The sequence below is a fragment of the Muscardinus avellanarius genome, assembly GCF_963383645.1.
Source record: "Muscardinus avellanarius genome assembly, chromosome: 18".
Taxonomy (NCBI): Eukaryota; Metazoa; Chordata; class Mammalia; order Rodentia; family Gliridae; genus Muscardinus; species Muscardinus avellanarius.
The window spans coordinates 49,310,936-49,321,650 of record NC_137804.1 but is presented as its reverse complement, the minus strand read 5'-3'; the positions used below and the strand labels follow the sequence as shown (position 1 = coordinate 49,321,650).

The 10,715-nt window shown below is 51.2% G+C and overlaps 1 pseudogene across 1 annotated transcript; it reads right to left on the bottom strand.

The window, feature by feature from the left end:
- Positions 1-408: 408 nt before the first annotated feature.
- On the bottom strand, positions 409-4,262 carry LOC308276748 (aconitate hydratase, mitochondrial-like; annotated as a pseudogene). The gene is made up of 3 exons: positions 2,842-4,262; positions 1,610-1,865; positions 409-503 (listed from the first exon to the last, which is right to left on the bottom strand). The product of its transcript is annotated as an aconitate hydratase, mitochondrial-like (transcript).
- Positions 4,263-10,715: the final 6,453 nt, after the last annotated feature.

Sequence of the window (10,715 nt, the reverse complement as noted above, 5' to 3'; positions counted from 1 at the left end):
GCACACACACACACACACACACACACACACACACACACACACACGAGAGAGACCCAAGGCTGGTTCCAAAACTCCAACCAGTGCAAACGACTTAGTACAAACTTAACAGGGGACAGGAGGGGAAACAGAGTCACGGATGCTTTGAATCTCTCAAGCAGAGAAACAAGGACAGACATGAAACGAGAAGACAGTGGAGAAAAGGAGGAAAAGAGAGGAGGGAGGCGCGATGGTGATCCTGGACGCGGCAGGCGGCTGCGAGATGGTCCCCGGGGCGGGGGCTGCGGGTCTGGGCTGCTGTGGTGTTCCCAAGGTCTGTTCCTCCAGCTTCACCTTCTAGAGCGATTCGTGAGTCAAGTAATGTAGCGTACTGGTTCCGAGCCAGCACGGCTTATAAATCTTCACCCAGAGCTAGATGGACTTGACGAAGTCCCCGGGTTTGAAGGCCCAGACATGAGCTGGGTAGCACCATTTCTTTTCATCTTGAAGGTCCAAGGGGGTGGGGTCTAGAGAGCAGCAGTGATGTGTGAGCTCTTTCGGAAACGCAAAGGAACAGACCCCTCCTGGTGGCAGCCTCCCCGCAGTGCCAGCCTGCAATGTTCTGGAAGGCGGTGGATGCAGGTCCTCCTTCTTCCCTCTCCATCACACCGGACAATATCATGTCTTTTTTTTTTTTTTGGTGGTACTGGGGTTCCTGGAAGCCCTTCTACCTCCGGGCTACACTCCCAGACCTATTTTTACATTTTTATTTAGAAACAGGGTCTCCTAAGGCAGCGCGCGCGGCTAGCTTCGAACCTGCGCCATCCTCCTGTCTCTGCCTCCCAAGCGCGGGGATTACAAGCGTGCGCCACCACGCCCGGCCAATATCATGTCTTTCTTACTTGTCAACGCACCTGGCATCCTGGCCTTCGAGGGCTGGCAGCGTGTGTACCCCTGCTAGAGACTTGGCCTGGTCTCTAGTTCGAGCGCCGAGGCACCGATCCCGCTCCGTTGCTGCCCGAGGCCCGCCCGTGGCCAAGGGCTCTAGAAGCCAATGCCCCTCTGGCTCGCCACCCGGCCACTGCACCCCAGCCTGCCTGCGCCCCAACCTCCCCCCTCAGACGCACACGCACTCCTCGCCTCGCCTGGTCCTCGCCCCGTGCCCTTGGCTCCCCTGGTTGCTGTCCTGTCTGCCATGCCAGACCCAGGGGCTGAGCGGTTAGAGCATACAGTGTCACGAAGTCCACTGTGGCCCTCTCCGCGCCAGCCCCTGGGCCGCAGTGCCGCTTGGGAACGGTGTATCCGCAGGCCGGGCCCTCTGCAGCCTCCCTGCTGCGGTATCTCTCCGGAGCCCGCCACCCGCGGCCACCGCTCCCCCCATGGAGTCCTGCTGCGGACTGCCCCTCTTTCCCGCTCTCCAGCCCTGGACGCCCTGGCCCGGGCCCAGCCAGGCCCTGCCAGAGCCAATCTGTATACTTCTCCTAAGTGGATTGCAGTGGGTGAGATGTGGTGGCGGCTAAGCCCTCCATGTTCTGTGACCCCCCCCCCGTCCCTCTTTGTCGGACCCAGGCCTGGCCTAGTGTTGCACGTGCTAGGTGGATCCCCTCGGGCTGTCCCCAGGGTCTCCTGTCACCTCCCTGGGGACAATACTGGTGGCCCTCGTCTTCTCTGCCCCGCTCTAAGTGCTCTTCCCGCCTGGAACGGCCCGTGGCCCCCCAGTCTCGCCCCGTCTCGGCTCCCCCCGAGAAGATGTCTCCTTTGCTAAAGGTCTTCCTCTTCCTGCCTCTCTGCCGGGAGGCCAGCCGCTTCTCCTCGCGGGTCCTCGCTCTCATAACCTCCTTCTTCCAGGAGGCCAGGGAGGGGAGGCCCAGAGAGGGGAAGGGACTCACCTGCCCGGCAGATGGCTGTCCTCACCTGCCATATCGCCCAGGCTTGGGGGTCAGACCCTGCCCAACAGCTCCCCCTTGTCCGACCAGCCGCCACGTCCTGTAACCAAAAGTGACAGGGATGAATGTCTGGCTACCCCTTCCTCTCCGACCCTAGCTCAGGCCCATCAGCCCCACACGATGCTGCCCACCGCCACCTCTGCCCGCCTGAGCTAGCCCTGCAAGCTTCACCGCCCCTGCCAGACTCCAGCTAGCCAAGGTGCTCCTTGGCCCCCACGCCTCTCCTCCAGCACCCCATCTTCCCCAGTTTCCCTGCTTCCCCTTTACCCCATCCCACCCCCACCCCCCACCCACCCATGCCAAGATCGGCCTTTGTGATGACAGGTGTGGCCTTTAAGGGCCTTTAGTCTAAGAAAGAATGCACCCTGCAGGGTATAATGAGGTTTCTAAATTTTAAAGCTGTATTTTTCTCCTTTCTTTCCAGTTTGTCTTCTTTTACTTCTGCCCTTCAGTGCAGCACTTCCTGGGCTCCACACGCCCACCCTTGACCTCTACATTCTCTCCTCTACTCCCTTCATCCAGGCCGTGGTACCTGGGGATGAACCTGTGCAGATTCAACCCCTGAAAGACACCCCCTCCCCATGGTTTTAACTATTTTCTTTTCTTGCAAGAACAAAAGGTTCTCTAAAATCCTCAGCCGCCACTCAGGTATCAGGCAGAATAAAAACTTCGCAACTGATAGCGAGACTTAAGGTTTAAACTTATTTAGGACTATTTAACTTAAAAAATACTCTTGTGACAATTTTATTATTAATTAACACAAACTTATTTAAGATTTTGACTATTATTGACTTATAATTATTACACACAATATGATTGATCACCATTATTAGTTTAAGCAATTACTTAGCAACGACACCACACTGCACTCTCATAGCACACTTTGTTATAAAACTTAACCTAAAATTTTAAACGTAACTTGGTCAGTGGTGCACTTCCCTTTGACCTTGACGAGGATCTGCAGGTCCTCAGGTCTTTGCCGTCCCACTTATCAAAAGGCTCCAGGAGCTGCAGGCGCGGGCTGGCTGGCGGGGCTCACTTCCACCCCTGCCCACTGCTGTCTCGGGGGTGCTGGTAGGTGTCCTGCCCTGCATCGATCTTCGTGCGGGGAAGCTCATCTGCGTCCTGGCCTCCAGCTTAAACTTCTTGCTATCCTAGCCTGTCAGGAAGTCAGTTTCTGGATTGAACTTGAGGGTCCCCGTAATGGCCAGGGCTGTGACCATCTCGGGGGACGTGACGAAGGCATTTGTCTCGGGTGGGCGTCCTTGTGGCCTGTGGCACTGTATTTGTAGGAGGTGACAATTGCGTTCTCCCCCTTCTTAAAGTCCTTCCTGTCCCACTGGCTGATACAGCGGCCACATGTGTTGGCCAGCCCAATGCTGCCCACGTCCCCTCAGGATCTGCACATAGTTTTCCCGCCCAGTGGTGGCGCGGATTTGCTCAGAGCCCGGCGTGATGGTGAACTGGGACTTGCACTTGAGTCCGGGGGCCAGTGCCTGCTTGGCCACAGCCGCCGAACATCCCATGTCCTTGTAGCTGGAATTGGTGCAGCTGCCGATAAGACCACACGGATGTCCAGAGGCCATCCTTCCTTCTCCGCCACAGAACCAACGCTGGCCACAGGGTGAGCCAGGTCGGGGGTGAAGGGCCCATGGATGTGTGGCTTCAGCTCATGAGGCTAATTTCAATCACTTGGTCATACTGGCAACCAGGATCGGGTGCCAGGTGAGCCTTGAATTTTTCAGCGAGACTGGTAATGTCTGTGCAGCCCGTCTTGCTCAGGTAACGTCTTCTTCATCCTGTGGCTTTCAGGGACACTGACGCTGTGGCCTCAAATTCAGCGCCCATGTTGCAGATTGTCGCCATGCCAGTGCAGGAGATGGAGTCTATGCCAGGCCCGTGGTACTCCTCAATGGTGCCTCTGCCACCTTTCACTGTGAGGACGCCTGCTTCCTTGAGGAGCACATCTTTGGGTGAGGTCCAACCAGAGAGGGATTCCATCAGCTTTATGCCAATCACCTTAGGGCACTTCAGCTCCCAGGGGATCCCAGCCATGACATCACACTGCATCGGCACCCCCAACTCCAATGCAGATGCCCCCAGGCCACCACTGTTGGGGGTGTGGTAGTCACTGTCAATCAGATGAACCCCAGGATATGCAGTTTTCCAGAATGATCTCGTGAATGATTCCAGATCCAGGCCTCCAGATGCCCACCCCATACTTGGCACCCACTGTTACAAGGAAATTATACACTTCCTACTTATGTCCTTGGCCTGGCGCAGGTCCTTCTCGCTTCCCAGTTGGGATCGACTTATCCTTAGCTCAGGACAAGAACCCATACTTTGCATCTTTTTTGGCTTTTGTGGTTTTTATGGTTTTAATTGGAAATTATTCCCAAGCGTCTAACAAAGATCCCTGGGGACAGTATCCCCTAAACCATAACATCTCAGATCATAAAAGAACTCACAGGACTCTGGAGAACAAGTTGTTCACCATTGCCTGTTCTGAGGAGAGACACAGCCCAAGAACTCAGCGTGGACCAGGCTCCCAGGGCACAACAGAGGTAAGAGCAGGAGTAAAATTTTGAGCCTCACCTGTGGTCCCACTCCAATTTGAACAGATGAAGAAACCTGTGGCGATCAGTCTTCAAGGGAGACTCTTTTAGGGACTGTCCAGTAGAAAAGGATTATAAATTTGCCATTTTCTTTAGGTCAGATCTTTAAACTGACACCAGTGAGAATTTGCTGGTAATCAAAGAGAATTTTAGGTATTCACAGAGAAGGGCCAGGCGTGGTGGCATAGGCTTGTAATCCTAGCTTTCTGGAGGCTGAGAGAGGAGGATTGTGGTTCATGGCCAGCCTCAGCTACTTAGTGATGCCCTTTGCAACGCAGTGAGACCCTGTTTAAAAATAAAGAATAAAAAAAAAAGAGTAGGACTGGGGATGCAGCTAGGACGTAGAATGCCCCTGGTTTTCAAACCCAGTACTGAAAAAAAAAAAGTGAACCACTGAACACAATAAATTCCTAAATATTGGACCGTTTTCAACCATTTCTTTCAACTTGTGTTTTCTGCATGATCTCATACAAGTTGTTGGCAATGCACTCTTCATATTTCACATCTTAAGAGGACTCTGCTACAAGCGATATTGTCACAGGACCTGGGAATTCTTTATTATGACTGATAACTTCTTTACACAGCTGTAAGGCTTTCATCCAGTGAGCCTCGTTACAGGTGGAGTACCTCAGGACTTGGCCCGTCTCTTTGCTCAGGGTTTCTCCCGTACTGTGTCCTTACGTATCTGTGCACTGGTCCAACATCACAAGGGACGTTCCTCCAAGCGTTACGTAGACGGGGGCCTCTCAACTGCGCGTCCTTCTGTGAGAGGGAAGCCTCCCCAGTGTGCATTGGGGTTACTCTAATGTGTGAGTTCTTTCATGTCTGTACATTGACCTGTACGGTGTGAATGCTTTCCCTCAGTGCGTACACACATAGCGCTTCTCACCAGAGTGGATTCGCTCATGAATCATGAGGTAATAGAACACATAAAGGCTTTCCCACAGTGCTTACAAACAGGGCTTCTCACCACAGTGAATTTGCTCATGTCTCTTAAGGTAATGAGATCTCGTAAAGGCTTTCCCACATTGCTTACACACATAGGGCTTCTCACCAGAGTGAATTCGCTCATGTCTCTTAAGGTAATGAGATCTCGTAAAGGCTTTCCCACATTGCTTACACACATAGGGCTTCTCACCAGAGTGAATTCGCTCATGTGCTTTAAGGGAATGAGGAAACCTAAAGGCTTTCCTACATTGCTTACACACATAGGGCTTCTCAACAGAGTGAATTTGCTCATGTTTCTTAAGGTATCTAGATAATCTAAAGCCTTTCCCACATCTCCTACATACAAAGGGCTTCAAACCAGTGTGAAGGAACTCGTGTGTCTGAAGGAAACAGGAATAACGAAAGGCTTTCCCACAGTGCTTACACACATAGGGCTTCTCACCAGAGTGATCTTGCTCATGTGTCTTAAGATATTTAGAAGAGGTAAAGCCTTTCCCACATTGCCTACATACAAAGGGCTTCAAACCAGTGTGAAGGAACTCATGTGTCTGAAGGGAGCAGGAATAACGAAAGGCTTTCCCACACTGCTTACACACATACGGCTTCTCACCAGAGTGATCTTGCTCATGTGTCTTAAGGTATCTAGAAGATATAAAGCCTTTCCCACATTGCCTACATACAAAGGGCTTCAAACCAGTGTGAAGCAACTCATGTGTCTGAAGGGAGCTGGGATAACGAAAGGCTTTCCCACACTGCTTACACACATAGGGCTTCTCCCTTGTGTGTCTTCGCTCATGTTTCTGAAGGTAAGGAGAACACTTAAAGGCTTTCCCACACTGCTGACACACGTAGGGCTTCTCACCAGAGTGAATTCGCTCATGTTTCCGAAGGTAGCGAGACCACTTAAAGGCTTTCCCACAGTGCTTACATTCATGGAGTCCATCTCTGCTGGGACTCTCTTCATGCCTCAGAAGGCGTTGGGGGGAACTCAAGGCTGCTCTCCGTTCATTTCTTTTATCAGATTTCTCTCTATATTTCAAACGCGCACAGAGTGTTTGTCCAGACTGAGCTCTGTGGGGCTCATTGAAGGATAAATGACCAGTGAGAACTTCTCCACACAGCTGCCTGTCTCCTGGGGTGACTCCTGGAAGCGTCTTCTTCTTGAGGTCTGGAGACCAGTTAACGGTTGATCCACATTCACTACTGCATTTGTGTTCAAGGAATCTCTCTAACGCTTCACTTCTGTTAAAAAAGAAAAAAGAAAAAAAGTAGAATGAGAAGAAAAGACACAAGAAGGCACATTACTATTGATGTGTTTAATAAATGATTTTCTATGAGACACACTGGTTTTCTGCCTTGTAGGAAAATTTAATTAATTAATTAATTAAATTTATTTATGTACTTATTTATTGGTACTCCTGGGGTTGAAATCCATGGTCATTCTTCCTCCTGGCTACTCTTCCATAACTTGGTTTTAGTATTTTTAAAACAGGGTCTTATTAAGTTTTTGAAACCCACACTAAGCTGCGGAGGTTGGATTCGAACCTGTGATCCTCCTGTCTCTGCCTCCCAAGTACTGGGATTATAAGCGTGCGCCACCACGCCTGGCTCTGGAACCGACTGCATGATACATGCTACAAAGGTGTTCCACTGCACCGCTTAGTTGGTAAATGTCCTAACATCTAGGATTCTTGAGATTCAGTGGTTCCACTCTCTCTTCCTCTCCTTACTATTGTTATTATTATTATTGCTAATTATTGATGTGGGATGGTTCTAGGGATTAAACCCAGGCATATCTACATCCAAGCTACAACTCTAGCCTCTTATTACCTTTAGTTGTGAAACAGGGTCTCACTAAGTTGCTGAGGCTGCCCTTGAACCTATCATTCTTCTGCCTCGGCCCCCCAAGTCCCAGGATTACAAGTGTTCACCACCCAACTGTGCATTGCTTTCTTCTGGGAGTGAAATTACCTTAGATTTCTCCTGGAATTTTTATAGTCATCTTTAATGTTCTGCTCTTCCCGGTCATGACCTAAAATGTAGACCCAAAAAGGATTATTATAAATTATTACAAACCCGAGCATGGTGGCGCACGCTTGTAATCCCAGCATTCTGGAGGCTGAGATGGGAGGATTGTGGTTCGCGGACAGGCTCAGCTACTTAGCGAGGCCCTCTGCAACGCAGTGAGACCTGGTTTCCAAATACAGAATAAAAAACAGGGCAGGGGTTGTAGCTTGGAGGTCAAATGCCCTGGGTTCTATCCCAGACCCACATAAAAATAAATAATAAATGAAGCCGGGCGTGGTGGCGCATGCTTATAATCCCAGCATTCGGGAGGCTGAGACCTGGAGGATCACGGTTCGCAGACAGCCTCAGCTACTTAGTGAGGCCCTCTGCAACTTAGTGAGACCCGGTTTCAAAATAAAGAATAAAAAATTGGGCAGGAGGTGTAGCTCAGAGGTCAAATGCCCCTGGGTTCCATCCCTAGACCTGCAAAAAAAAATAATAATAATAATAAATGAATTAATCAATTAATAAATAAATAATTAGAACAATCCACAAAAATATTAAATTGGAGGCTGTATATGTGATACCATAAATGCGATGCTAAACAGTCTACTTACCAAATATTTCCTTCCAATGTTTCAAATCATGCCACGGCTCTGAAGAGCAAAAAGCGTGTGCTCTCCATTGACTAATGCAGGGAAGGACGCCACCCTTACCTACGCAGGCCAGGTGCCTCAAGGTTTCCTGCATCACATCGCGGTAGAGGTTCTTTTGAGATGGATCCAGCAAAGCCCACTCCGCCTTGGTGAAGGTCAAAGCCACATCCTTAAAAGCCACCAACACCTAAAACGTCACATATTTCTAGGATGAGGGGTGAGGCTCAGATCACTGGACATCTTACCAACTTCACGAGACGTTCACAGGATGCTCTGTTCCTAAAGTCCCCTCCATGTCTTGCTCAGCACACTCTCACGCTCCATCCCTCCCCACATCGTGTCCTGCAGCAATACTGATATAAGGCTCAAACTATTTGGTAATTCCACAGCAGAACAGCAAATGCACAGTCTTTCAGGGTCATCTCAACTTTCCCTTGTTCACTGTAACATCTCTCAAAACAAAGTCCTGGCTGGATGAGGTTACCTGTGCCTATAATTCAGTACTTGGGAGACAGAGACAGGACAATAGCAGGTTTAGGCCTGCCTCAGCACCTTACAGAGGTCCTGGTTCAAAGGAAAAGTGAAATCAAGTGTGCGTGCAGATTCAAAGCCAGCATCAGCCACGCAGTGAGGCTCTCAGCAACTTACTGAGACCTTATTTCCCAACAGTATAAAACATGGATCTGGGAGTGTAGCCTAGAGGTAGAAGGGCCCTGGGTTCCATCCCCAGTAAGACACACACAGACACAGACACACACACACACACACACACACACACACACACACTTAGCTGAATTACAGAACACAAATGTAGTAGAACTCTAAAATTATCAAAATAAAAGGTTGGAATTTCCCTTTTCCTTGGAGAGTATTTCCCAAACAAGATTTTATTTATTTATTTATTTGTTTGTTTATTTATTTATTTTGCGGGTCTGGGGATGGAACCCAAAGGCAGTTGACTTCTGAGCTCTGCAATCGGCCTCAGGCCACTTTCCATGCAGTTAATTCCTGCATTCCAGACCCTGGGGCATAAACAGAGACATTTCAACCTCCCACCTCAGAAATTAGGGGGATTACACCTACCAGGTGTGTGGTATAAAAACCAGAAAGTATTCAAGTGTCCCATCCCTCTTGTCAGGCTGATGCTGTTCACACTAGAAGGGACTCCCCACTAGCGCCATCTCCTGGTGGCCTAGGGCAGGGCTGGCCAGGGACTGGCCAGGCACTCTTTTCTCTGCTCAGCACCAGCTGTGAGGAGGGAGCAGGAAACTCCTAAACCCAGACCCTGAGCTAGGATGGAACACAGACAGGCAGCTCAGGGAGGCAGGCGTCCAGGCCACTGTCTGTAAGAGCCACACGTGTCAGGCAGTCACCTGCGCACACTATTCTAACCTAGCCCGCAGCTGTAACAAACTCCTCTGTTCCACCCTAACTGGCCTTGGGCTGACCACTGCAGAGAATGTCTACAACACAGACATCCAGGAGGCCATCTTTCCTTAAGCCTCTCTCCTCCCTCCAGGCCTCTGAGCTTAGACCACCCAGTCTGGGGGGCTCACGCCCTTCCTTTATTGTTATTCTAACAAGCCCACACCCTCAAAACCTCCACATTCCAGGAAGTGAAGTCCCACCCTCCTAATCTCTCCTCCATCTCTCTGCCCTGCAGGCTGCAGTTTATAAAGAACAGTCCTTTCTCCTCCACACTGACAAGTTTGCAGACTTCCATTCGGGCGTTCCCCTCCAGCAACCTTCCCTTTATCTAAAGTCCTAAGGAGCCTGGCCACCACGCCCATGCCCCACCTTGGGATGGGGACACAGGACACAGGAGGATCGCAGAGCGTCTAAGCCAGCCTCACTGGCTTAAAGAGACTCTTTTTCCAAATAAAAAATAATTAAAAAAATAGGTCTGGGAGTGTAGCCCCGAGGTTAAAGGGTTCCATCCCCCATACCATAAAAAAAAGTAATTTCTTTTCTAACTTTCATGGTCTCCTTGCAGAGGCCCAGCCGTCTCCTGCCCTCCCTCCCACCCACGTGGGCGTGTGGCCCCTTTCCCAGAGTCTGGGCTGGGTTGGCGTCAGGATGCTCAGGGATTCACTGCAGCCTAGCAGACCCGGGCTGGGGACCGGCTGTCCGCTGAGACCTGCTCCAGACCCTTAGAGACCAGGAATTGTCTCCGCCTGGGGAGGTCTGAGGATGGGGACCTTGTCGCTGCACTGAGTCGGGGTCAGGACCCTCCCCCGCGGGCCCGACAATGAAGGGCTGGGGCCGAGCTGCCCGCGGGGGCCCCCGGCTGACCAGGTCCAGCTGCCACGTGGAAGGACACGCGGAGCTGCTCTCCGTCCACAGGGAGGGCTCCCAGCTCGGCGGCTCCCGCCCCCTCTCCAGTCCCCCATCCTGGCCCTGGTCCATCCTCACCATTTTTGGCTTCTGGGCCCCGCAGTCCCGCCCAGGGCTCCCGGCTGCAGTGGCGTCAGGGCCGAGCTCTGGGCCTCAGCGCTCTTAGCAGAGCAGGGAGCTCTGGTCCCGAGGATGGCGCGGCGCATCCAAAGGTCCAGGGTGCTGCGCTGCCG